The following is a 24,607-nucleotide window of genomic DNA, read 5'->3' as shown; positions in this document are numbered from 1 at the left end:
CAGCTTTGGGGCCCAAACTGTCCATGGCCCAGAGGCGAATTTACTATCCATAGACATCTCCCTGGGAGTGAAGAGATCGAGTCCCTCACTGACTGAGCCCTGTAAACAACTGCTGTATTTGGCTGGGGCCCTGAATTATGCCATATGGTGCCCAGGCTCCTGACCAAGTCATAACCAAGACAGGACATAGCAACCCTCAAGAAAAGGGTCTCTTATGGGAGGCAGGGAGGTGGTCACCAAGACACAGAGAACACGTGTGGACTGAGAAAATTAACTTTAATGGGGCATTTAAGGCATATGGGAAAGCATTTGGAAGAATCACAATTTTCATGCTGGCTTCCCAAGTCCTTAAGAAAAAAATTCAGAAAAGGTCTCATCACCATTTGTGAATTGTGAAATAAACACATCTCCAGGGGAGTGCGTGGGTGTGTGTACATATTAATATTCCAGGGGTGGGGGAAATATTGACACCGATGATTTTTGAAGTATTTGCAATTCCTGTCCAACTCAGACTGATCTGAAATGGGTGTGTTTCAAAGGCTCAAAGGCTGCCAGATTCCCTTTGAAAGGAAATGTTTCCTCCCATTACCTTTCAAAGTCAGCTCTCCGGAGTTTAGCCAAGAGCTGTATTTCAATGTGTTGATGTCACTTAACAAGAGGAAGAGGAAGCGTTCCTCTCTGAGTGGGGTTTAGAGGGGACCAGGAGAGTAACTGCAGCCACGTTACAAGGAAATGTGCCTGATGACTTAGCTGGGGCTTTTGTATCTTCCCCATCTACTAATAATTTGCTAAATGCCTTTGCTAAATTGTCTTTTTTCTGCTCCCATTGTTCTATGTAACTGAAACAAGCGAGCATAGCATTGTCATCTAAGTCAATAATGGTCACAAAAGTGCTTTCTCTCCTTCTGCAGCAGACTGCCTGCAAAACATAAAAGAGGGTAGTGATGCACCCAAGCAAATTACCCTCCCAAACTCATTTAAATAACGTCTTCTCCTCATCTATGCAAAACTCAGATGAATATTTACAACGTCCAGGAATAGGTACCACAGGAAAGAAAGAAAAATAATAATAATAAAAAAACCCCCCAACCAACCCAACCTAATCCTGCAAGTGTAATCATTCTCAAAATGATCCCCAAACAAAGTGTTCTAGCTGTGGTTGCCCGGCAACAGTCCCACTGTAGTATTCTGCCTAGGTACATATAAAGTGGAGTCGTCTTTTCTGCACAGAGTGTGCACAATCAACGTAACAGCAGAGATGGAGAGCAAGAAGTGAGGAGGTTAAAAGTCAGGGTCAGAAGTTCAGGTTGCTCTGACCCTCAAATCAATTTCAAGCACTGTTTGTGACATTTTTCTGTGTTCCCTCGCTTGATGTTAGTCTTTGCAATGAACCACCGAATCAGACTTCAGGGATCATGGGACCTTGGGGTTTCAGTGGGGTCAGGTCAATTTCTACCTACCAGTGTACTGCCACCTATGAAGCAAACCACTATCTAGGCGTCTGAGAACCTCAAAGTCGTGAAACTCCGAGGGGAGAGAGAGAGGATGAAGTTGCTGTGGCCCCTGTGTCTTTGGGTCCTGCCATAGCTCAACCTGTGGCTTTAGGGGGACTGTGTGCAGCCAGGTCATAGTGTTACCAGAAAGGGATCCTGATCCAGACCCCAAGAGAGGGTTCTTGGACCTTGTGCAAGAAAAATTCGGGGTAAGTCTATAGAATAAAGTGAAAGCAAGTTTGTTAGAGAAGTAAAGAAACAAAAGAATGGCTATTCCATAAACAGAGCAGCCCTGAGGGCTACTGGTTGCCTATTTTTATGGTTATTTCTTGATTATATGCTAAACAAGGGGTGGGTCATTCATGAGATTTCTGAGAAAGGGGTGGGGATTTCCTTGAAACTGAGGGATCCTCCGGTTTTCAGACCGTATAGGGTAACTTCTTGATGTTGCTATGGCATTTGTAAACTGTCATGGTGCTGGTGGGAGTGTCTTTTAGCAGCTAATACATTATAATTGGCATATAATGAGCAATGAGGACGATCCGAGGTCACTTTCATCACCATCTTGTTTTTGGTAGATTTTGACCGAAATTTCTTTATTGCAACCTGTTTTACAGCAAGGTCTTTGTGACCTGTATCTTGTGCCGACCTTCTGTCTCTTCCCATGACTTAGAATGCCTAACCTCCTCGGAATGCACCTCAATAGGTCTCAGCCTCATTTAGCGCCCTGGTCAAGATAGAGTCACTGTGGTTCGAAGGCCTTTGGCAATAGGATTGACAACTCAGTTAGAGAAAGCTGGTCCCTGGCATGGGCATCTCTCCCAAGGCATTCTTCCAAAGGTACAGGGATCATTTTTTAGTCACCTTTTTAACAAATGCATATGTACAGGGGAAAAAGAAGAAGAAGTAAATCACATAAAATAATACATCCTCATATGGCCTTAATCATTGGTCCTAATAGAGTTATGAAAGCATGGAAACATGAGGCTACAGTGTACTCAGGTCCACCCCCACCCCCTCCCCAGAGCTGGACATGATACCTAGGATGGTTCCAAATCTCATAGGACTTTTCCTTTTATTTCTAGATCATTTTAAGATAGTCTCATGCACCTAAGCAATAGATGACTTCATTTTTAATTGAGTGTTTTTCTTATTTATTGTTTATTAATTTATAATATAATTAAGGAGTTTTATTCACTACAAGGCACAATTATTTGGGGGGAGGGGTTCTCATAATTGCTTAATTTGTGACTTATCTTAGCAAAATATTAACAATACCCCTGAAAACTCCCACCTAAAATTTCCCCAAATATCTCTGTGATTAGAATAACTTTCCTGCTCAAAGATCTTTAGTGAGTACCCCATTCCTCAGAATAACATTTAAGCCCCCTAGTTTAGCAATTTTGCTGCCTGGCCCTAACCTACCTTTTTAAGGCTTATCTCCCACTACTTCCCTCTGTGAAGTCTGGGTTCAATCAAACCAAAAGTGCAGCTGGATAAAGCCGAAGCTGCAGAGCAGGGCGTCAGGGCATCTGCCTGCTAGTCAGCTCCCTCTTGATTGACAGTGTGATTGTGGGCAGGCGCCTTCACGTCTCTTGGTCTTCGTTTCCTAATAAATGCATTGGAGGAGTGAGACCAGGTGCTTTCTAAGATGTCACACGTTTAGACGCTGGCTTCTCCAAAGGGTTTTAGGCTGTTGACCATCCTGTCATTTCAGAAGCTTTCTTCTCTTGTATTTCACGATATTGTTCTCTCTTGGTTTTCTTTCTACTTCTCTAATGCTTCTTTTTTAGTTTGTTTCTCATGTAATGCATCCTCTGTTCCAGGATTAATATTGACAAGACCTGCCTTCAGCAATCCTCTCTTTCAATTTCCTGGATGATCTCAACCATAATAACAACTCTATGTAATGCCCCAGAGCCCATTTCTGTAATCTGCATCTCCATCTGAGAAGGCCCCACTGAATTCCAGTTACATGCTCCAACTCCACCAGACTTCTCCATTGGGGCATCTCAGGCACTCCCATCCCAGGGTTTCCAAGCCTGAACTCATGATTTTTCTCCTCAAACTGGTTGTTCACCATACTTTACTCCTACATTTGGTTTAGTGTATCATGCAAGCCACAGACTTCGCAGTCATATTAGAATGCTACCTTTCCCTAACCTCTAACAGATATTCTCAGGTGAGTCATCAAAGTCTGGCCATTTTTTATTCCAATTAAATATCTCTTGAGTCTGTCCTTTCTTCTCCAACCCCACTGTCAATACCCTTGTAGAGACCTGACTGCTCTTCAGGTCTCCTAGCTAGTTTCTCTACCTTTAGAATGAGCAACCACCCTGAGGCCTTCATTCTGCTGCCAGTGCCATCTGTATAACATGAAGTATGACCAAGCCCTTTCTTTTCCGAAATCTGTTTGTGTTTCGTCATAGCCTATTGGGTGAAGTCTGATATCCTGAGCATGATGTACAAGGCCTTTGTGATTGGAGCTGTCTCATTTCTCTCGATCTGCCCTGTGCACCAGGAAGATGGCATTACTTTGAGTTCATGACTGGACCATGCTCTCTAACACCTCTATACCTTTTCAATGTGGCCCCCTCTGCCTAAAATAACCTTACTTACTCTTCTACTCCTCTGTGCTTCTCTAATGCCCTAGCTGTGCCTCTGTTTTCTGTTGTATTTTTTTTTTCTGTGTGTGTGTGTTTCCCACCATTGGATTGAAAGCTACTTGAGGTCTAGGACTGCCCTCATTTTTGCACACTTAGCTCACTAGTGGAAGGAAACTGACATTTATATAATTGTTGAAGGCTAAGTGTGATGGCTCATGCCTGTAATCCCAGCACTTTGGGAGCCCAAGGCGGGAGGGTTGTTTGAGCCCAGGAATTCAAGACCAGCTTGGGCAACATAGTGAGACCTTGTCTCTACAAAAAAATTTTCAAAATTAGCTGGGTGAGGTGGCATGTACCTGTAGTTTCAGCTATTCAGGAGGCTATGGTGGGAGAGTTGCTTGAGCCTGGAAGGTCAAGGCTACAGTGAGCTATGGTTGCACCACTGCACTCCAGCCTGGGTGACAGAGTGAAACCTGTCTTAAATAAAAATTATAAAAATAAAAGAAAAAAATATATATACAAAATCGTTAAGTAAACGGTTGAATCTGTATGGTTTATTTATTCACTCTCTGATAAATGGGTCTTGCATTTTTCTTGAATGACTTCTCTATTTCTCTTTGACTTTCCATATAATGTTTAAATTTGAATATCTCATTCTTTCCTTGTCTAAGCCTTTTCCAACTATCCTAATCTAAAGAAATAACTTCATCTTCAGAAATATCATGTATTTAATAATTAATGTTGCCCATGTCAGTTCCTACTCCCCAGGTAAGGTATTCAAAGTGTTAACTTTGTCTTGCCCGCAATGATTTGGCAATCATGGTCTTCAGAAAGTACCTCTTTCTGTATTGATTATTACTGGTGTACTTGGTTTACTAATGCCAGTCTTGTCATGTCTTTTTTTTTTTAAGACAGCGTCTCACTCTGTCACCCCAGTTGGAGTGCAGTGGTGCGAACTCAGCTCACTGCAGCATCCTGGGCTCAAGCCATCCCCTCACCTCAACTCTCTAGTAGCTGGAACTACAGGTGTGCACTACCATGCCTGGCTAATTTTTTTGTATTTTTAGTAGAGATGGGGTTTCACCATTTGCCCAGGCTGGTCTTGAACTCCTGGGCTCAAGCGATCCGTCCACCTTGGCCTCCCACAGTGTTGGGATTACAGGCATGAGCTACTGTGCCTGGCCATTGTCTTTTCTATTTAGTGCCATTTTTATATCACCACAGAGCGGTCACTTAATATCTTAGCCATAAAAAATGGAGCTGGTACCATTTCTTTTCTTCAGTAAGAGTCTGCTTGCTTCCCTTATTTGTTTGTTTAATATTTAAAGAAATAAAGCAAGGTGTCACAGTTACATTATAGAAAATTGCCATGACAAGCATTTATATTAAAGAAATTCTAGTCTTATCTGTGCTTTGATGATATGTATATTTTAATTAATCTTACAAGGGGAGCTCAGAGAAATTTTGGTTCTCAAAGCAGTAATATCAAAAGACAAACTCCAAATACGAGTGGTTTTGGAAAGCCGGCGGCAAGGAAGATGTGTTATTAAGATGCACTGGTTGTGTAAGAGCTGTTATTATTCATAATTCTGCTTTAGATGCTTAATATTTTCTTCAGAGGTTTAGGCAAAGATTATTGCTACATTTCTGCAGTCATTGGAAAAATCCAGTGTAAAACTTGAGAGTAGGAATAGATAAACCTTTTTAAAAAAGTAAGTTTTGGGTGAGGATAAGTATCCCACAGTACACTGGACATTTCATAGAACTTATCCGATGCCCTCTTGGGAGACTGTCAGAAATTTTGTAAATATCAGGAGAGTAGACTTTCCGGGGCTGCTTCTGTGCTCCACTTCTGCCTCTAACAAAAAGAAAAAATATAAAGTTATGCAATTAAAAAGGTGTTAGTTAAATCCTTTCAGGCCAGAATGGAGACTGAACTGGAGTTTGGGGTATATGTTTTATTTAGCCCTTAAATTTATAAAACAAAATTTTAGTCTTTGGTGAAAGTTACATTCCTAGAAGCCCACTGGAAAAAATGGTTGTTTATCACCTTAAAAATATGCATTATCCTTTTATTTAAGTGCTTTCAATGTGGAGTGCAATATTTTATATCTGTCTAAACTTTTAATTTCATAAAATCCCAACTTTTAATTTCATAAAATCCAGCTGGCCAAATGCAGCCACCACAATTGAAATTACCTTCTGACCTCAAGCCCCTTAGTTTAAGAAAGTTTACTGGGAGGGTTCAAAGGATGCATTGGAAGACTTTATGGAATAAAAGATGTGATCGGAAATGGCATTAAAAACTATGCTGGATTCTAATTTGTGGGGCTTGTGATATTTACTAACCTGGTTCATGAAAATTGGGTCTTGAAACTAAGACTTTCTTATGTGAAATATATCTAACTTTGCTTCGACTAAGTTTAACAGTACAATTAATAAAATCCTGTTACTGCCTCCCCAGCTGATGGCACTAGAACTGAACCCAGAAGCTGCAGCAGTGGATGGATGATGATCTGAAGAAATGAGATCCCTGATGAGCTGGGAGTCAGGGTTCCTGTAACCATGATGTCACACCCTCATCCTGACACCAAGATGGGCTGGACCCATCTGTCACCCAAGGCAAACAAAATGCTTGGTCTGAATCTTTCAGAAGAAAACTAAAAATCGAGTCATTGCTCAGAATTTTGCTTGTGTGTGGCTTAAGTCTTCTCCTGTTGAGGAAGGTGTTGAGTTTGACCATGACAGCCCCACCCAATCCTCGGCTCATCCCAGCCACCAGAGAGGATCTGGAGATTCGAGGCTATGTCATGGAAGACCTTGTCAGAGCACCAGGTCATACTGTGCTGCAGGTGGGGTTCGGATGCCCAGTGACAACCACCGGGAACACTCATCCCTAAAAGTCTGTTGAACTTAAAGTTCTACTCAAGACTTTTTACATTAAATACCCTTTCATATAGCAAAATCAGCCATGTTCTGAGATGTGAAACTGCAGCACAAATTACTGTGGTCTCCACCTATAGAAATGGAATGTTACTTCATAAAGCCCCAGGCCAAAAAAGAAACCCCAAAACTCTGAAATGACACCCTTAAATTTAACCCGAACATCTGGCCAGCCTCCTCCATCATTGAAACTTCTCCTGAGTGTTGGCATGGATCCTATGTTTCTCCAGCCAGGCAGCTTTGCTCCCCATTCTTGATGGACCCACTGAGTCCCAATTTTCTACATTTTACTTGGGTCACTCCTCCACTTTGGGATGCTTTTCTTACTTTGTCGTACTTTAAAAATGTTTCTTCTCTCCTGCACTCAGCTTTGCGCATTTGTCTTCTTTCTTGGTTTAACTTGCTTAGTTCTCGCTACATCAATTCCTAGAGCCATTCATCTGTACTTCTGAATCATTTAAGTTTTGTTTCGTTGCAAGTAATGGAAACCCACTCTGAGTAACTCAAGCAAGAACTGGAATTTATTGGAAGGACAGTGGGATATATCATAAGATCCAAAAAGAATTGAACAAACAATTTCAGAGGGAAGAAAAAGGGCAGCTCCAGTGAGTTCAGCAACAAGACAACATAAATCTTTCTAGAGCATAGCTACTAATATTATTCAGCTGCAAGAGCCCCTACCCCATGAGAAACTTGATTGAAAATTCTGATTTCCTGCAGAGAAGAATCTGATTGACCCAGTTTAGTTTTGGTTGCCCAATTGCTCAATCTTACATGAATTATTTCCAGCCAAGGGGACAGGGTGTATTATAGGGACATACCTGCTTTCTCCAAAGAAAAGATCTCGGCATTTCCTGATCATTTCCCTGAGAAGGAGGAATCTTTGTGAGCCAAGAAGATACCTCAAGTATAATGAACTCAGTTACACTTTTTTGAAATCTGAGTATTTGGTATGTAGTGTGCATTTTAAAAAACATGTCTCTTTCCAGGATACAATGTTAACCTCTTCCATGGTGGAGTAGGGCTATGTGATTTTGTGCTCAATTTACCTAGCTGGTGGGCCTCCAGTAGAGGCTGAACCAGTCAAGCCAGCTGATACCACATTAATTTTCCAAAGGTAAGTTTCTCTTGGCTAATATTCCTTCTCTCAACTTAAAAAACACCCACTATACACCGAGATACATTGAAAATTTAAGGGGAAATTAGACGTGATCACTTTTCTTAAGACATAAAATCTAGTAGATTTCCTATATAATGAATATTTTTTAATTTTCATTTTTAAAGACAAGGTCTCACTCTATCACCCAGGCTGGAATATAGTGGCACAATCATAGCTCACTCACTGCAACCTCAACTCCCGAGCTCAAACAATCCTCCTGCCCCTGCCTTCCAAGTAGCTATGACCACAGGCACATGTCACCATGCCCAGTTAATTTTAAACAATTTTTTTCTTTTTTTGTAGAGACAGGGTCTTACATGTTGCCCAGGCAGATCTTGATCTCCTGGCCTTAAGCAATGCTTCTGCCTTGGCTTCCCAAAGTGCTAGGATTACAATTGTGAGCCCATGCACCCAACCTATATGAATAATATTTTAAGGATTTTTGATTAAAAAATACTTTCAAAAAGTTATCATTAGACCCATTTTGAAGATTCTCAGAAGCTGGGCAGTTTCTGCTTGAGTTATCAAGTGGCCTTCACTTTAGGCAAGTTTTTGGGGACTCACTGTAAAGTAGAGGACTCTGAGTGACCACATCTCTCAAATACAGTGTTTTTTATTATCTCCTGACATTTGGAGCTTAAGGAAATATACAATGACATGATTTTTTTTTCCTCTTAACTATCCAAGACAACATTGGAAGACCACACACGTCTCCACTTTATTGATGTTTTACATTGTGCTTGCAGGTGCTATCTTAGAGGTGTGATGTTGCTCTTGTACTATGTATATAAATGCTTTCTATGACTCAGGAATTCTATTGCATTTAAATGAAACTTGTTAGAGTAGAAAGAGACCGGAGTAAGCTAGACTTGGGTTTCAGTCTTTCAACTTTACAACTTACTAGCTTTATGGCTTTGGCCAAGTTACTTCCTGAGACTTGGTTTCTTCATCAGCAAAGTAGAATAATAATAATACATGTTTTACACAGTTGTTATGGGAAATAAGTACGATAATATATGTGAAAGGGGCCAGGCACGGTGGCTCACATCTGTAATCCTAGCACTTTGGGAGGCCCAGGTGGATGGATCACCTGAGGTCAGGAGTTGGAGACCAGCCTGGCCAACATGGTGAAACCCTGTCTCTACTAAAAATACAAAAATTAGTTGTGAGTAGTGGCACGTTCCTGTAGTACCAGCTATGTTGGAGGCGGGGGCATGAAAATTGCTTGAACTTGGGAGGCAGAGGTTGTAGTGAGCCGAGATTGTGCCATGGCACACCAGCCCAGGCAGTGAAGAGAGACCTTGTCTAAAAAAAAATATATATATATATATATGAAAGGGCCTGCCAAATATGTGTGTGTGTGTGTGTGTGTGTGTGTGTATGTGTGTGAGAGAGAGAGACTGAGAGAGAGAGAAAGGACCTGCAAAATAGAAAAATCAGCATACATTTTCTTGCCTCCAGCACAGTAAAACCATGAATCTCCTTCCCTGGGCCTCCATCTCATTATAGATGCCTCCTCTGTGTCCTAGCCTGCAAAGACAAGCAGCTCAGGGAGGATGGGCAGGTGGGTTCCTATTCCTTCCAAGGCAGCCCAGCTTGATAGTATCTAATGATTTCTGAGGCTGCATGGCCATAGGCAGTCAAACCCTGGGTATCTGAACAGAAGGCTGAAACCATAGAATCATGTCCCTGTGACTGTTGGCACAGCTTTGTGTATTCTACAGAGGCTTACTGTATAGTTTATTTCAACACACAGACAAAGATGCTTAATGTAAGGAACCGCTACAGGTTAATCAATCAATGGCTCCTCTAGTGGTTTTCATTTTTAAAAAGAAGTGGATGAATAAACAAATTTGGCCTTGGGATGCCATTCAGCTCAAAGTCAGTGGCAATCACAAATGGCTTTAATAAATGAAAGAGATATTTTGGCATAGCCCATTGAGGCATATGAAGAGCAATGCCCTTGCCAGTATCATAGAGTATATTAGATACTCTACGTTAATTGCTTCTTATGAATGGAAGGGATGTAGGAAATGGAATTTTAATTTGTACATTTAAGCTATGCGATTGAAGTTGAAAAGGTCTTTGTGACCTTATGGATTTGAAAGAAAAAGAAAACTTTTTTTCTTTCAAAAGAAAGAAAAAGGCATAGCTGAAATTGGCATAAAAGTTATGTCCCATGGCTGATGTTGCTGCTGTTTGATGCTTGCTGTCAAATTGTAGAAAAGCAAGACATGAATCCCAGAGTAATTTTCTATGTGTGCATTTGCCAACAAATAAGGCTGAGTCTAGTTGGAACTTTGGGTTGTTCAGAAATGGTAGAAACAGTCAGTTTGTGTTCTATCTTCCATCGAGAGTTCTTGAGTTGGTAGAAGCTTAAACTGTTTTTACACCTCTTGCTTGATAATCAGACCCAGACTGCATGTTCTGCAGATATACTGACATATTCTATGACAAGCCTTGAGGGCTTCTAGCATGAATTAAGAGGAAAACCCTAGAGTGGTATTAACATTTCATTTTTGGAAAAGCCAGAGAAGGCATAAGGAGCATGGCTGGATTGCAGGCTGGGGTAGCTTCTTCACCTGGGCTCTGTTATCATTTTCCACAGCACCATTTGCTGCCACACCCTGAAATGCATTCTTTGATGGTAGAACTTGCTCGCCATTTAAATTCCATGTGCCTATGACTTATTCTAAGGATACCCTGAGTGCATTGTGTTTGCAGCTCTTGTGCAGTCGGATCTCTGCCACTTTTCCTGTAATTGTCAACCATCTTGGTTGCCCAATGAGAAGCAGCTTGATATATGCATCAAGCCAACTCATTTTCTCTGTTTTCATGCCTAATTCCCCAAAATGAGTTTATTCCTCACAGTATATAAGTAGATATTTTATATATATATCTGACATATCATACGCCTGAAAAATCTGATATACGTGTACAACAATGAAAATAAACATTAGACCAAAAATAAATAAATAAAAATAAAAAAGAGATAAGGCTTTGTTCCTAGCTAATTATATGATCTTAAGTAAATAAATAATGTATCTTCTTTGGGCTTCTCATTTCTCATCTTTAAAATTCGTAAACAAAAAAGTGAAAAGACAAAAATAAAAAAGAAGAAAAAAATTAAAAATCCACAAACAAGATATAAAAATAAAAATAGATAGTCTGTAAAAAGTATTTGAAAACTATCAAGTCCTATATAAATGGGGACTGTCTTAGTCTGTTTTGTGTTGGTATAAAACAGGTTTTGGTTTCCTGGGCTACACTGGAAGAACAATTGTCTTTGGCCATACATAAAATACACTAAAATTAATGATAGCTGATGAGCTTAAAACAAAATCACAAAAAATCTCATAATGTTTTAAGAAAATTTACAAATTTGTGTTGGGCCATATTCAAAGCCATTCTGGGCTGCCTGTGTCTGTGGGTGAGATAAGCTTGCTATAAAAGAGTATCTCGGGCTGGGTAACTTATAAAGAAAAGAGGTTTGTTTGGCTCACAGTTCTGCAGGCTGTACAAGAAGCATGGTGCCAGCATCTTCTACTGGTGAGGGCCTCAGGGATCTTCTAATCATGGTGGAAGGTGAAGGGGGAGCAGGTGTCACACAGCAAGAGAAGAGAAAAAGAAAAAGGAGGAGGTGCCAGGCCCTTTTTAACATTCTCATGGGAACTCATAAAGCAGAGATGGCAACAAGCCATTCATGAGTGACCCACCCCCATGACATAAACACCTCCCACCAGGCCCCACTTCCAACACAAGGGGTCAAATTTCAACATGCGGTTTGGAGGGAACAAATATCCAAACAATATCCAGGGGCAGTATTTTAGTACTTGCTTTGAACTGAGAACATCACTAGGAGAGATGAAAAAATGAAGGGCACAGTACCTGCCTTCATGAGATTGGTAATTTCCACAGGAATATCACACATAAACACATACAAGAACTAGCCATGTGAGTCATTATATGCTCGCGCACATAATGTAGGCAGGCGGCCTACACCATGATCATAGTTCAAAACAATTGAAATCTTATAAACATTAAATTGCTACCCAAGCATAAGGTGTTATTATTAATGATAAACATGATTATCATTCTACCATTTCCATAGGACACTGATTATTTTAGAGATTGTTGCCATTCTTCTTGATGTCCTAGCTTAGGTTCAAGATAAACCTACATACGTGTCATTTATTTAGTGCCTTTATATATCTTGCTTACCACTATATCCCAATACCTAAAACAATGTCTGAAGGTATATCATGGAATGAATGGATGAGTCAGTTAATCAGTGAGAAAAGAAGCTGCTTTTTTGGGGGGCCCACCCATGTATTTTGTAATTCTGGAGAAAAAAAATAAAGCTGGTCTGGACACACACATCCATATTAGCTTCATCATACAAAAAGACATATTGACATTGAAGACAGCAAGTAGAGGGGCCTGGTAGTTATCTGAAAAAGCTGTCTAGATAACTGTTAATCTCCTGCATCCATTGAGAACCCTTAGTCTAATGTACCAAGGACTCTGTGTCTCTACCATGGTGCAGAAGGGAGATGAAAACCTTTCATGGACAGTTTCCTGCCTTGTAACTTTCTCTGATTCCTTACAGTCACCTAGAACTCATGCTATTAAGACACTTGCACACGGTTACTGTGTGAATTTAGGTCTGATTGAATCGTTAATTGTTTTAACCAGGATATTGTTCTAAAAGCAGTTGGAGGGATGTAAAGTAAAATCTTTACCCATTGGTGTTCACCTAATGCTGGTCTTGATCAGTCTAAATGGAGTTGTTTTCCAGGAAGATAAACTACTCGAATCAGTTTCAATGTAATAGTTAACCCCTCAGGCCAGAGCACATGGTTGTCATTGTGCAGCTGCACTGATAGAATAGTTTGGCCCGTCTGAATGTTTGTCCTATTTCTACATAATTGCTGACCACCCATAATCTGCAAGGAATAATCAATTTTTTCTTTTCTTCTGATTGTCTAAGAAACAAAAGCTGCCCTTCCTTCCTTATTTCAAAGTTTGACAGAAAGCAAAAGGTGAAGAATAAAAGCGCCTTGCATTGTTTAACATCTACCGCAGTGTTTGAGCTGCAGCTGCTCCTCCTCCCGTGATTGTTTTCAAATATTTCCTCAAAAAAGGCATTAAAGAAAAACACAAGATATTACACGGGGAACCAAAACAAATCACAATCTTCAAGGACAAAGCATTGCAAAATGGCTTACATCCCCAAATGGGAAGAGATATGGCTGGAAATTAAAACAATCTTTTTTATTTTAAGTGGAAATGCTAGCAGATGCCACAAGAAACATATGGAACTCGCCACAGACAAATAGGGAACGCTTTCTACGTGTGGAAGTAGTGCAAAGACAGTGACCACCTCTGACTGTCAGGGGAACCATCAACTCGAACTGTTTGCTATGGCAGGAGGGAGTTTGCAGAGTCTGGGGTCCTGCCCTCGTGGAAAAGCTTTAACGATCTTGACTGCGTAATTTAAGTCATTCTTGTCAGGGAGTTTCAGAACACTATTCACAATTATATTTATTTCAAAATGCATTGATCCCAGATATCTTTTTAAATGTGCTCACCACTGAATTTGTGCATTGTTACATATTCCCTCTTTGAACCTCTGAATGAAACAAAATAAATAGGAAAAAATGGAGACATAGAAGCACTGTCCACAAGGCATCTCCCACTCTAGAGGTCTCCCAGCCCCATGCTAGCTTGTTAATTTTTTGTTATAGCTTGTCTGTCAAACAAGGAAGATATAATTCTCCAGACAACATATTTTTCTAAAGCAATGTTTTTGTACAATTTCCTGATTTCCAAAAATATGACCAACAGAATTCTGGTTGAGTTTTGTTGTTGTTGTTGTTTTAATTTCTCTGAAAATGGCAGTGATATAGTAAATGTTCCCTTGCCCATATACCACGTGGAATAATTTTACTGTGAGACTCAGAGAAGGCAATCACAAGCCAGCTTTCCTTAAGTAATATTTATCCTTTCCAAATAGTTCACTGGGGGGCGTGACAGGAATAAAATGCTTTCTCTATACAAAAGTATTGTTTCTAAAGATGAAAAAGCCCTGAAATCCTGACTGACATTCAAGTTGGAGGTACTGTGAATATGTGGAAAAATAGGATTTTACACAGTGACAACACCAATAAGCATTCTGAAAGGCATGCTTGCAATGAAAGAGCTCCGTTTGGAACAATCCAGATTGTGGGCTAAAATGGTCTCCATGTGGCAGAGTATATTTGTGAATGAAGTGCCTGTCAATGAGGAGAAATCAATTTTAACAGCTCATTTATTGATGAAACCAAGTCTAGTCTCAGCAGTTAAAGTGCTTTCTTGGAACAAGAACTAGAGGATTCATCTGTCTCACCTTAACGGATGAAAGAAAAGCTTCTCATAAAAAATGTTATGGCTCCTCTGCCACTGGAGCTTGGATGAGCTAATATTTGATAATTAGTTAACAGGGCAGTTGGGAAACGTAGAACGCCTGCTCTTTCCCATGCTTGTTGGATTCTGTGGGGTAAGAATCATTCAAATATGCCTAAAAATGAATGCTGTAATGGTTGTATTCTGGAATTATGGATCTTTCTAACACTGCCAAACTTCTTTAACTCTGTTTTTGATTTGACGACTCTGGTTTATTTATCATCCCAACACTGTGCCTGGCTTTTTCCAGGCCTGAACTCACACACAGCTCATGGGAATGGCACCCTGTAGAGTTGTGCAGTACACAGCTGGGTGCACTGTCCCTGTGTAGGTCGCCTCCTCCCTGAGGCTGGATACATACTCGCCTTCCTTCCTAGTTGAAGTCCTGCTCTTTCCGCTCCTGGTTCCAGCTCTTCTGTGAAGCCCTTCCCCACTCTAACAGATCGTAGCCATAACTCTTCTCTTGTATCTGTGATGACCTCAGTCACTACTTGGAATTGACCATGTTTTGTTAGCTGTGTACATGTGTCTGTTGAGAGACATGATACGAGGTGATTGGAAGCTTCAAGGCAAAGTTGGAATGCTCTTTTCAATTCCCATAATGCACAAGTGTTTGCCGCCTTGATTCCTGGCACTATGCCAAAAATTGAGGCATCATTCTTGATCTTTCTCTCTTTATTACCTACCTCTCTTCAAAGAACAAGTCCAGGCAGCTCTATGACCAAAATACATTGATAGTCTTACCTCTTTCCACCACCTCATTGGCTATCTTCTTAGACCAAGCCACCATTCTTTCTCACCTAGACAAGCCACCATCCTTTCTCACTTCGACAGCTGCCATTTCCCCCACAACTAGCTTCCTGCTTTTACCCTTTTCCCTCAATAATCCGTCTTCCACATAGTATATATTTTCTCCCTCACCGCTGTTTAAAATATACCATTAGCTTTTCATTGCAATTCACATAAAATCCAAAAATTGCATAGTTTATATTTGTCATTTTGTACCTGCCTAGAATCTGAATCTCCCTTTCTACTTGGGTAAGCACTCACCACTGTATGAGCTTAGTGAGAGGTAAGACTGTGCTTTCTGTAGTGAGTTAATTTAAGCACTGGTGGTGACTTAATTGCTTTCTCAATTAGATTCCACAGGGGACTATGTTAAATGAAGTTGAGAGGGATATACCTTGGTAAAATGAAAAGTGGGGAGTTCAAATTCTTCAGAGTTAGAAATGCTGGAGTAAATTTATTCTTGTAATTTGTCTTATTCTTTTTTCTCCTCTGTGAGTGTCTAGAAGGTCTTCATTCATTAAGGACTTGAGAAAGACGCTGTTGAAATGGTACTATCATCTTTGAAAAACATACTAGTGCCTCTCTTCTGTGAGCCCTGAAGTGAAAATACGATCCCTCATTTCAGTGTGGCTAGAAGGATTCTAGAGTGGAAGAGACCAACCAGCAATGGATAATGGTCAGAGGCGAAGAGGGAAGGGTGAGCATGATAGGCTATAGGTCCTGCCTGGGATGTGCAACATCATTAATTGAGGATGGATCTTAAGACTGAGGTGGGAGAGGAGAAAGACAGATTCCTTTAAGTCCTCTTTTGTATTAGAAATTCTCTTTCTGTTAAGTAGAAAACAGAACTTTAGAATTCATGGAAAGAGAGGCCTGTTGAACCACATTGAGAGATGTAAAAGCTCCTCATCCTATTCCCAGAATTGTGCTCATTCTGGAAACCTTTAAGTGAAGGGAAAAGGCAGAATCCTTGAAGACCGTGAAATACAATCACAAGTAGGGACAATAAAACATCCTTCTCGCTTTCCTCAAGGAAACACAAGACTTTAAATTAGAGCAACCATCCACTGAAGCAATGGAAATACCCAACTATTCTACTGGTCATTAGACCTTGGGTTGAGCTAACATTAACTTCTGGTGCTTCAAGTAATACTGCAGTCCACCAAGCAAAAGGAAGAATTGTAGAGGGTCAATAATTCAGCTGATGAATATTTATTGACCAACTACTGTCTGATAAGCATTGTTCTAAATGAAGAAAATATACTGGTGAGCAAGACGGAGTACTTGTGAAGTTTATAGTAGAGTAGAGAGCTAATAAATAAACAAACAAATTATTTTCAGGACAAATAGATGCTCTAAAATGGACAAAAGAAGGAACATAGTGAAGAGTGACTTAAAGGCAGCTGTTGAGTCCTGAATCCAGTGGCCCAAATTATGAAGAAGAGACAGTCATGGAAGAGAGTTCCAAACAAACAAAACAGGACCCTGAGATGAAACAAATGTGTCTTAGTCTTCAGGGAGAAAAATGAGGACAGTGTAGGTTGCAGTATATTGAAGATGGTGGAAACAGAAATAATTGATATCAGAATCATACAGGCGCCAGGAGAATCTTATAGGCTACAATAAAGAGTTTGGATTTCATTCTGGTTGAAGTAAAAAGCCATTTGAGAATTTTATGCACAGGAGTGACATGATTTGATTTATGTTTAGAAAAATTACCTTTGATTCTGGGTAGAGTAATGCAAAAATTGGTGAAAACTGAAAACTGTTTATGAGCCTATGATGCTAGTCAAAGAAGAGATGATGGTGGTATAGACAAGTGTCACAGGAGTGGTGATTGTGGAATGTAATCAAATTTGGTGTACACTTTGTAGTAGAATTTATAGAACTTATGGATGAATTAAAAGTGAACACAGGAGTGGAATAAAGGATAAAATCAAGATTTCTAGTCTGAGGTACTAGGTAGATGGTGGAAGTCTTGCTTGGGAAAGAACAGGTTTGCTGAGTGGAGAACAAAAATGAACTGCTCTCTTTTATTAGTTTAAGATGCTTATTAACATCCAAATGGAGATAATTAGTAGCCAGGAGAACATATGAGCTCAAGGAGAAGTTCAGGCGTGTATGTGCATGTAGGTATGTAGGTATATACACATACACACATACATGTGTGTATACGTGAGATATATACATTTATATATATGTTTTATGTATATATATTTTATATATATATATGTTACTGAGAGTCATGGATTGGGTAAGATAACCTAACAAGAAAGTATACATAGAAAAGAGAAGAGGGGGCCAGGCACGGTGGCTCATGCCTGTAATCCCAGCACTTTGGGAGGCTGAGGTGGGCAGATCACCTGAGGTCAGGAGTTTGAGACCAGGCTGGCCAACATGGTGAAACCCTGTCTCTACTAAAAATACAAAAATTAGCCAGGTGTGGTGGCATGCACCTATAGTCCCAGCTACTTAGAAGGCTGAGGCATGAGAATTGTTTGAACCCAGGAGGCAGAGGTTGCAGTAAGCCAAGATTGCGCCCCTGCACTCCAGCCTGGGTGACAGAATGAGACTCTGTGTCAGAAAAAAAAAAAAATAAATAAAATAAAATAAAATAAAATAAAATAAAAGAGAAGGCGGGGGGATGAACACCAACCAAAACCCTGATAGATTCCATACTCTGACAATTAGAGATGCTGAAGGAAAATAAGAAGCTATCAGAGGAGATAAAAAGCAGTAAGTCAGGTGAGAGAGGAATCTTAGACCTATCCCATTGTGTTTTCCCCAGTCTAAACATAGGTAACATTGACAATGGACAGAATCCATGCACACCAGCTCCCAGATCTGTGAAGGGAAGACCAAGACCAAGTGAATGTCTCTGGATATCTCCCTCTTTACCTCTTTACTTTACCAAAATAATATTACAAAAGTGACCTTGCATAATTAGAGACTTGAAAATGCACAGGCATAGTGATTTTTATAACATTCTAGTTTCATGTTCCACTATGACTTGTTGATGGATCTTGGAGTGTAATATATTACTGTTTGATTAATCAAATAGTGACTTTCATTTTAGTTGCTGTTTCAGATGTGATTTCCTTACTAAAGCAAATTAGTGCATCCCTGGCACCTGGTATACAGTATGAAGTAAAAAAAATACTTTTTCTTAGTCTCATTAAACAAAGAACACTAGAATTCATTTGTTTTCACCTGGAAAGGATTACAGATTTGTCAGAAGTTATTACTTTACCTCTAACTGTGGGCCACAATATGGGCCAGTGACGTTGATCTTCTCTCCACCCCACACAGCATCATGCTGGTTCAGTAAGTTTGCAGTGTTTTGCTGCAGTGAAAGTAGCAGATCTATATGCATCAAGAAGACACGTACAAGCCAGAGGCTCTACCATAAATTCCATGAAAATATAGGGCACAACTACCTTAGTAACATTATGGGGATTGCACCTGACAAAACAGCATACCTTTGCACTCCATACCACTAAGAGGTGGTCTCTCCAGATTTTGGAGGTATTTTAGCAGTCTCCCCTTGTCCATAAAAAATATATTCCAAGACCCTTAGTGGATGCCTGAAGCCCTGGATAGTACCAAACCAGATTGCCATCAGGTGGAACGCCTTTCTGTTCGTGTCTTCCACCCACAAATTTTACACCTTTTCCGTCTTAACTAAGCACTTTTCATGCACTGTGACTGTAACTTTTGCAGTTCGAGTGTGACAGCAAAACCAGTACAAATTTCTATTTCCTTCGTCACAATTCCACAGGTAGAAGACTTGTTCTTACTATAGATCTTAGCAACCTCAGCGTGCGATTTTCTTTCTTTCCTCCTCAAGTCAAGAACTTTCATTTTTTCACTTAAGGGAAGCACTTTATAGCTTCTCTTTGGCATATCTGAATTTCCAGCATTACTACTCTTGTGCTTTGGGCCATTATTAAGTAAAATAAGGATTACTTGAACACAGCACTGCGATACCACGACAATTGATATGATAATCGAGACGACTTCTAAGTGACTCACGGGTGGGTAGTGTAGACAGCATGGAGATGCTGGGAGAAGGGAGGATTCGTGTCCTGGGTTGGGTGGAGCAGGACAGCCCAAGATGTCATCATGCTTCTTAGAATGGCACACAATCTACAACTCACGAATTTCTTATCTCTGGAATTTTTCATTTAATATTTTCTGACCGTAGTTGACCGTGGGTAACTGAAACCACAGAAAGCAAAACCATAAATAAGTGCGGGTCTACTGTACATGAAACATTTGTGTGTTCCAGTCTTACCCACTTATAAGGTGAACTGAAAGTCTTGAGCAGGGACTAGAGCAGGAGGTTGGCCAATGGAATCTGGGTCACAAGCCATTTTATTACTTAGTCCTCATGGCTGAGCAGAATTCTGGTGCTTTAAGTGTCTTGGAAAATGGGAATACTACATGAAATTCTGGTACCATCAAAAGGGAAATCACGAGAATTTTGGAGGGAAATCTTACCTTCTTTAACAAATATTTATCCTTATTTTACTTAATAATGGCCTGAAGGACTCATGCTCCTTTTAAGAAACAGTTGTTTTTTGTTGTTGTTGTTTTGTTTTGTTTTGTTTTTTGAATGCTGGGATCTGGTATAGATTGAATGCCTGATCACAAACAGTAGGAGACCATGTGACTCGTGTTGTCCAACATGAATAAGGATTGTCGGATTGCCATTGCCATAAAATCTGATATGCCCAGCGTGTCTTCATCATACAAAAATAGGGTTTATGAGACAGAGACCAAGCAGGTTGTGAAAGCACAAGTCAGTTCCATAAGTACACAGCTCACATTCGCAGTATGGCTATTCCTGTCTCACTGCAACCCCCTCTTTAATCTGCCTTAATACCTCACTGGAGGTCCCTGTGAAAAGATGGCTACAGAGGAACAATTTTAAAGCCTGGTCTACAGATGCTCTGCTTAGTATGAGTGTGCTGGTCCCCCTGGAAATGGACTGCTGTGTTATTACAGCTGCATTTATCACAGATGGTCCTGAGGGGAGTGGAAAAAGAACATCTTTCCAGTACAAATAACTTTGGGTAGGAGATCTCGTAACTGCACTGTCAGGAAGAAGAGAGAGCCTAAGATAAGAATCTATTTCAGGGCATGTGCAGTGGTTCATGGTGTGGCTCTATAGTTGGAGATGTGGAAGGAAAAATATTAGAGGACTGTTGACAATGAAATTTGAAGGGAAACGTGTAGATGGATTTATCGGAACGGGTCCAGAGTGAGATATTTGCTCCTGATATGAATGCTTACCAAAATGCTTCCATGACAGAAATAGCCTCAGTTGTTAGGTTGTTGAGAAGAGCATCATTGTAGTTATTAGTTAACCTCATTGTCCAAATATTTCAGGGTCCTTCATGAGCTCTTGACCAAAGGAAGCATGACAGTAAAGATGGAGACTGAGGAAAGCTTCAACAACTTGGACTTTTAGTCAGTAAAGTTTATCTGGATGCTGCCACCTCAAGAGCCTAATCAGCAGCAGTGAGCAGTCTTGAAATTTTGATATGGTATTATATCCCTGAGGCGGATGTGAGCAGACAGTAATAATCTGGTGGCAGGCTTTCCATCTTGAAGAGGGACGGGTCGCATCATCATAGCCTACCATACACCACTGCTTGTGACCCAGGAACTCACTTAGAGACAAAGAAGAAGGGGATGAAGAAGAGAAAGAAGAAGAGGAGGTGGAAGAGGAGAAGACTGATATCCCTGGAATCTGGTACAGATTGAAAGCTTGATCACAAACAGCAGGTGACCATGTGACCCATGTTGCCCATCACTAGGGAGTCACTAGTTCTATCATGCAATATCCGCATTACTCAAAAGCACCTGGCTTTATAGAATGATGGAATAGCCTATCAATCAGTTGAAATGTCATCTCCTTATAGAGCTTTTCCCTGACCACCCAAGTAACTCTCTGTCCTATTACTCTGTTTTATCTTCTTTGTCCACCTTGTATTTCTTTTCTTTTTTTTTCTTTCTTTTTTTTTTTTTTTTGAGATGGAGTTTGGCTCTTGTCACCCAGGCTGGAGTAAGATGGTATGATTTCAGCTTACTGCAACCTCTGCCTCCCGGGTTCAGGCGATTCTCATGCCTCAGCCTCTCAAGTAGCTAGGATTACAGGTGTGTACCACCATGCTCAGCAAAGTTTTGTATTTTTAGTAGAGATGCGTTTTCACCATGTTGGCCAGGCTGGTCTCGAACTCCTGACCTCAGGTGATCCACCTGCCTCAGCTTCCCAAAGTGCTGGGATTACAGGAATGAGCCACCATGCCCAGCCTCCACCTTGTATTTCTATATAAACTTGTTTTAATGTATTACTTTAAAAAATCAATTTTCTCATTAGAATGCAAACTAGAGGAAGTTGAACCACACTAGTCTTATTCATCACCTGATCTGTAGCATCTAGAACAGTACTAGGAGCAAAGTAAATGTTTAGTGAATATTTTTAGTGAGTAACTAAATAAACTATTAATGAAACGAATAGTTAGGACCTCATATATATTTGATTAACTATTGGAAATTTAAGGCTTAAATTACTAGCAAACACTTTCCCTTTTGATAGGTGATCTGAATCTCCATCAGGAAACCTACAATCCTAGAAATTTTAAGGCCTGGGAACAAATTTAAAAATAAACAAATTGGCATTTATTCTTTCGAGCCTATTACTTGCAAAATGCTCTGCCAGTTAGCACGGAATATATTGATGAATGTGACATGTCTCCCGCACTCAAGGAATTTATAATTGAGGAGAGAAAACACGTATAAAATGGTAAATAACAGACAGAAATAATACTATTGGATAATCGTGTATATGCAAAGAGGAAGTAGTGATTGATTGATCTGGGACTGGGGAAGACAGAAAGGTTTTGTGGAAGAGGCAATATCTGAACTAGGGCTTGAAAAACACAGAATTTCAATAGGCAGACTTGGAGAGAAAGACGTAGGTGGAGGCAAGACATTGAGTTGAACAGTGTGTTTGGGGAATGGGGGTACAGAAAGCATGGAGAGATTGGTTGGAGGCTTTGGCCAATCATTCAGGACTTGGATGCTACTCACTCAGGTGGTTGATTTCATTGTGGGAAGACATCCGAGGCTTGTGAGGAAGAGCCTTACACCATCTGATCTGTGTTTCAGGCTGTGTAGCGCGCGAGAGAGATTAGTGAGGGAAGAGACTGGAGACAAGGAAACCAAGTAAGAAACTATTCTGAGAGTCTAGGGGGTAAATAAAGCAGGTAGACTTGAAATCAATCTATGCTAGAGGAGATGAATTGAGCCAGAAGGTGTATAGATAATAAAAGAGGTTTTATAATAGGATTAGACAACATGTTGTATGTTGATGAGTTGAGAGAAGGCACAGTCTAAAATAACTTTGTAATTGTACTCTGGGTGATTTGGGGGATTGAAGTGGTGTTAAATGATGAGAAGATGGAAGAAAATCAGGGATCTAGTTGAAGATCAATTCAATTTGGTTGTCGAGTTTGAGGATCAACAGAATATCCCTCTTCACATGTCAAGCAGGCATGCAAAAGTTTGGGATGAAAGCTCACGTTGGAAGTCAGGTCTGATGACTCAATTTTGAAGTGATGTTTAAATGTAATGATGTTAAAGAGACAAGAAAGTCAACACTTAACAATAAAGAGGACACAAGAAAAGAGATAAAGGAGAATGAACAGGCTTGCTCCAACCAAGATGGCAAAGCAGAAATGTGTGTGAGTGGTGATCCTAGCTCTGCCTTTCTGTCTTTTTCTCCCAGTGGTTCTTCCTCCCTTTTCCTCATCACACTTCAATTATACCTGCCTTATCACTCCCAGGGCAAAGAAAGAAACTCAACACACCAACTTCAACTCATCACTTCATGGTAGTTTCCTACTCAAAACCGTTCACCATTGTCTATATACCAACGTCCCATGTCCCATGTCCCATGTCCCAACTCTTTATGTAGCATTTGAAACTTTCTTTGGCACGGCCACAGTCTAACCTTGTATTCCATGATGCTGCCCCTCTCTCATTCCCACACCCTGTGCTCCATGCTGACTTTTCTAGGTTTGTGGTGTCGCTCTCGCTGTCCTTGTGCCTGGCATAGTCCCTTCCTTTCTTTACTGAACTACTGGGGGCCTAAATGCACTTAAAGGTTTTCAGCCTTTGTAATTTTTTTTTTTCCATTCAAAATTTCCTCACTTTATTGACTCTTATAGAATCTTAGCCATGCTTCTATTATAGCATATGCCTTGGAGTTCCTACTATTTATATGCCTTTGTCCTTCAACAGACTGTGAGCCTCAGGGGACTGTCACTTCCTGCCCTTTGTACCTTGTACACCTTTCTCAAGAACTCTCAGCACAGCAGTGATTAGATGGATGTTTTTGAAATAAAAGAGAAAAATAATTGCAGCATGCCACTCTTAGCTTTGTGTCTTCTCTTTCTTAGTAGGACTGATCTGATATGACGGTAGGAAACATCACTGAACGCCCATACGCAGGTGGAGAGGTCTCTGGTATTGCTTCATTCCCTGGCCCATTACTTCCAGGAAGAAAAAAATAAGAACAGAAAAAGAAAAAAAGAAACCCACAAAATGTATTAGGTTTGGGACTGGAGGGAACTTCATTATTTTTAATGTCTCAGTAAAAGGTCTTTTTTTCTTTCTACATTTACCAGACTAATCCCAATAATGTCTTTTAAACAATTAATTCTAGTTTCAAAAGCATTCTACTCTGCAGTTTGTCCAGAATTAAGTGACCATTAGAAGGCATTAGCTTAGAAATGAGTGCCCTAATTACTTCTGAAAGTTAGCAATAAAGGAGGAAAAAAGTCTAAATTTCAGAGACATCAGCATCCCTGCAGCCTCCTGGCTGCTTTTTGTATACCTTTCTGTCTTCCTACCACACAAAATGTCACCAGAGGAAAGGTGTTTGGATACCTGCCAACTGAATTTTGGATTAGGCAAAAGTTACTTCTTCTTGTCCCAACTCTGGAAAATAAAGCATATGAAAATACATTAAAATGTGGACAGTTTACTTTGGATAATGTCAGAGAATGCCATAAAACAGGAGCATACAGATGGGGTACAAATGGTGCTGATCTGACTGTGAAACCACAGAGTTTTGCTGCCACTTAGAAAGGGTATTGTACACA

General features: G+C 40.3%; 1 long non-coding RNA gene across 1 annotated transcript; it reads left to right on the top strand.

The window, feature by feature from the left end:
* The first annotated feature begins 1,188 nt into the window (after positions 1-1,188).
* On the top strand, positions 1,189-14,060 carry LOC126962343 (uncharacterized). The gene is made up of 3 exons (XR_007728657.1): positions 1,189-1,702; positions 6,564-8,159; positions 13,192-14,060. It is a non-coding gene; the product is annotated as an uncharacterized LOC126962343 (long non-coding RNA).
* The last annotated feature ends 10,547 nt before the right edge of the window (positions 14,061-24,607 follow it).

This window comes from Macaca thibetana, chromosome 9 (genome assembly GCF_024542745.1).
Source record: "Macaca thibetana thibetana isolate TM-01 chromosome 9, ASM2454274v1, whole genome shotgun sequence".
Lineage (NCBI taxonomy): Eukaryota > Metazoa > Chordata > Mammalia > Primates > Cercopithecidae > Macaca > Macaca thibetana.
Note: the sequence above shows the minus strand (reverse complement) of the source record. Positions and strands in the feature narration are given on the sequence as shown.